The following is a 4407-nucleotide window of genomic DNA, read 5'->3' on the forward strand; positions in this document are numbered from 1 at the left end:
AAGTTCTTCCTTCTCTCCTGGGCTCCTGCTGCTCTGCCTCCCTCTGCAGCCTCATGTCCTCCCAGATCAGCTCCAGAAGCTCATCGCTGGCACCTTCCCCTGGATGCCCATTTTCTCCAGAATAGTCTTAACAAACATGTAAGAAAAGAAACAGGAAGAGAAAAGAGGACAACGGGTTATTCCTTTCATGTTTTCGCAGAAAAAAAATAAACTCAAACGAGTTTTTAAAATATGAGATGTTATTGTACCTCCATGCCACAGCCGCCGAATACTTTGCTCCGGTGATCATGTGGTCCATCTCCGTCCTAAGCTTAATAAATTCCCTGGTTTTCTCTTTTGTTCCTAAAATACAAACTTCTATTAAAATCAGGGGGAAACGTAGCGGGAGAAGTACGACACCGAGCGCGGCCGAACATACGAGCCGAGACCGCAATACAAGCACTTTTACTGTAACATTTCTAACTAAAATAACGTTCATGTATCACAAAAAGTCCTTAAACTGACAGTTTTCAAGTTTATACTTACATGTATATGCGCAATCCTCTCCGACAGCTCCCGCTTCACTGTCCGCCATTGTTTTTAAGTTTTTCTGCCGGCCGGCCCGCAAGGCATCTTGGGAAATGCTACCTATTGAAGGATACACCCGACCCATCCTTCATTCAGGCGAAAAGAAGGCCGCATTCGTCGACCGCATTTGAAGGAGTCTTCGAATTGGGACAGGCCGAGTCGCGGCGCTGTGACGTAACCGGCCGACGAATCCGGCCGAGGTAGGATGCAGACCCTGAATTGAGACACAGCCTCTATTTATCACGTACCGTACCGATATAAACACGGTGTTTATATACATATCTGCTGCATGGTGGGCTGCATGGTGGCGCAGTTGTTAGCACTGTTGCCTCGCAGCAAGAAGGTTGCAGGTTCAAAACTCGGCTGCGGCCTTTCTGCGTGGAGTTGCGTGTTCTCCCCATGCATGCGTGGGTTTCCTCCGGGTACTCCAGTTTCCCCCACAGATCACAACATGCCCTACAAGTTAAAAATTGTACGTTGCGTTGGATGTTTATGTTTATGTTTATTCATTTCGCAGACGCTTTTATCCAAAGCGACGTACAATTTTTATAACCTATAGGGCATGTTGTGATCTGTGGGGGAAACTGGAGTACCCGGAGGAAACCCACGCATGCATGGGGAGAACACGCAACTCCACGCAGAAAGGCGAGTTTTGAACCTGCGACCTGGATAAAAGCGTCTGCCAAATAAATAAACATAAACATATCTATGGTTCCTCCTACGTCCGTCACAGTGGTGGGTGGGGTTTGAGCGGGTGCGCTTGACTGACTTCCGGGGAGGTTTGTTACCGGAAGACAAGATGAACGGCTCTCTACAGGCACTCGGCTCTCATTGTTCACTTTGAAAACCCGTTCAAAAGATTTGATTCGTCCGTGAACGTCACATCACTAGATTTTGTAGCCTCCTTTAGCTCCCTCAAGCTAGTGTAGGCCGCACTGATGTTCCCCTCAGGTTTTAGCTCTTTTCTTCACCTCCAATGACATTAATCTCATACTTTTACTTTCAGGCTCCGCCAGGATGCAAACAGAAAAAGCAAACTTATTTTTCTTCTTCTTGTGCTTTTTATTGATGATCGGCAAACTGAAAATGCTAACCACTAGCGCTGCAGCTAACAGCAGTTAGGCAGGTAAAGAGCACCCCCTAGGACACTACCCATTCTCCAAAATTATTTAGTGCAGTTTTTGGACAGCTGCAGTGTGGTGTCAGATGTGAAACTAGTCCAGTTTCTAACTCAATAATCACTGAGATCAACAGAGAGACAAAAATGCAAAACAGAAATAATCTGTCAGGAAGAAATTTTTACATATGAAATTCAAAACATGTAACTGAAATAAAGGTTATTATTTGCTGAATCATGTTTTGCGTTACTTGGGTTGGGTCCGTTCAGAAGGTCAAGAATTCAAAGGGACTTTTTCAATCACCACAAAGTTTATCCTGCAACCAGTCAGGCTAAAGAAAAAACCCATCAGTACAACAAAACTCAAGACACACGTAAGCAAATATGACACTCGTGGTCTAACCAACCTCTGTTATGTCTCGGTTAAAAAAAATCTGAGTGTTGCTACCGCAAATAAATGGTGTGAAACACCTCAGTCAGTGTACCACAGCCCTGGGCGTGGGGGTTAGTGAAGCCCTGGAGTGTTTACGATGGACCTTCTGACCCCCAAAATATTAGAGAGAATATTAAACACTATCCAACTTCTATTGGTTCAGGTTCATCAGTGTTCAAAACACGATGAGAGGTTAGTAAAAAACAACTAGGCTGTTTTTATGTTATTATTTATTTGTCTCTTGTTAAAGAGCTTTCTCAGTTCAAAATGAGAAATGCATTTCAAAAAACCTCTATAGGCAGAAGTCTCACTTAGCAGAGCACGTTTGTGCTTTTTCTAATTAGCAGCCATCTGGCAGACATTTTGTCATGAGTGTGTCAGAAATTGGCCTTCTGCATTGTGGTCGTCATGTTTACATGTCTGTTTGTAAACGTCACCCGTAAAACCTGTTGGTAAAGTGTACACATACATTTTATCGCTTTCCTGACTGGAGCCGCGATTGACTTATTCCTCCCCTGTCGCGTTCAGAAAAAGCTTGAAGACTCCTGAGCCAAGAGTCCTCAGCTGATCGTTCCCAGACAGGGGCTTGAGGTTGGAGGTGGTGCAATGCAAGGAGGTAAAAGTAGCACGAAAACAACATGCAGTGAGGAGAAGAGCAGTGCAAATCACTGGTACTGGCCTGTACACAAACATGCACACAAGCGGCCACTGAACCCAACCTACACTCAACAAAAAAATAAACGCAACACCTTTGTTTCTGCTCCGATTTTTCATGAGATGGACTTAAAGATCTAAAATTCATTCCAGATACACAATATTACCATTTCTCTCAAACATTGTTCACAAATCAGTCTAAATATGTGATAGCGAGCACCTGTGCTTTGCTGTGATAATCCATCCCACCTCACAGGTGTGCCACATCAAGATGCTGATCTGACATCGTGAGTGGTGCACAGGCGTACCTTATACTGCCCACAATAAAAGGCCACCCTGGAATGTGCAGTTTTTTGCTTCATTGGGGGTCTGGGGACTCAGAACCGGTCAGTATCTGGTGTGACCACCATTTGCCTCATGCAGTGCAAAACATCTTCTTCGCATAGAGTTTTACCAAATTGTCAATTGTGGCCTGTGGAATGTTGGTCCACTCCTCTTTAATGGCTGTGCGAAGTTGTTGGATATTAGTGGGAACTGGTACACGCTGTCATATACGCCGGTCAAGCACATCCCAAACATGCTTAACGGGTGACATGTCCGGTGAGTATGCTGGCCATGCAAGAACTGGAACATTTTCAGCTTCCTAGAATTGTGTACAGATTCTTGCAACATGGGGCCGTGCATTATCTTGCTGAAACATGAGGTGATGTTCATGGATGTACGGCACAACAATGGGCCTCGGGATCTAATCACGGTATCTCTGTGCATTCAAAATGCCATCAATTGTCATGTTCTGTATCCCTTTGTTCCCCAGCCCCTCCAGTTCCCACTCCAGGTTCTCCTTTTGTGTTTCATAGCGCCCTCATGTGTCCTTTGTCTGCATCTCATTTATGTGTCTCTTTGTGTTCTTCATGTGTCTTCTGTTGTAGTCCTTTAGATCATTCCTCCCAGGTCATGTGTTCAGTCATCCCCAGCCCCTCCAGGTGTTCCTTCACATTCTGTGTCCGTGTAGCTCCAGCCTTTTTGTCCCCAGCTCCCTCCTGGTTTTCTTCATGTCTCTTAGTCTCCCCAACTCGGTGTGTGTGTGTGTGTGTGTGTGTGTGTGTGTGTGTGTGTGTGTGTGTGTGTGTGTGTGTGTGTGTGTGTGTGTGTGTGTGTGTGTGTGTGTGTGTGTGTGAGTCCTTCCCTCAGTCTTTAGGTTCAGTTTTGTGTTCTATAGCTTCAGGTTTATCTGCCCTCCTCTGGTTCTGTTTCCCCATTTAGATAATTGTATTCACCTGCTTTCCCTCCAGCCCTCACTCCACACACCTGCTGTCTGTTTCCCTAATTGCTCCTCTCCAGTGCCCTGTCTTGTCTCTGTGTATTGTCGGTCCATTGTGATTTATTCTGTCAGTCTGCTCGTTTCCCTAGTGTTTTTGGATCTCCTGATCATGTCCTGGATTTTTGGATTTTGGCTTCCTGCCCTTTTGGATTTATGTTCACTTGGGTTCATCCTATAAATAAAAGGATTTTTTCTTTATATATCTACTCCTGCCTCGTGTCATCCTGGGTATCTGCGTTTTTGGATCCTAACCATCCTCAATTCGTGACATAAATAAAATGCACCTGTATTCTTCCATATCAAATGCCTGCCCAT

At 44.9% G+C, this 4407-nt stretch overlaps 1 long non-coding RNA gene across 1 annotated transcript; it reads right to left on the minus strand.

Annotated features, from left to right (window-relative positions):
- LOC139070437 (uncharacterized) lies at positions 1–661 on the minus strand. Its single transcript, XR_011520948.1, has 3 exons — positions 526–661; positions 249–342; positions 1–126 (listed from the first exon to the last, which is right to left on the minus strand). It is a non-coding gene; the product is annotated as an uncharacterized lncRNA (long non-coding RNA).
- Positions 662–4407: the final 3746 nt, after the last annotated feature.

The sequence above is a fragment of the Nothobranchius furzeri genome, chromosome 6, assembly GCF_043380555.1.
Source record: "Nothobranchius furzeri strain GRZ-AD chromosome 6, NfurGRZ-RIMD1, whole genome shotgun sequence".
In the NCBI taxonomy this organism is placed as follows: domain Eukaryota; kingdom Metazoa; phylum Chordata; class Actinopteri; order Cyprinodontiformes; family Nothobranchiidae; genus Nothobranchius; species Nothobranchius furzeri.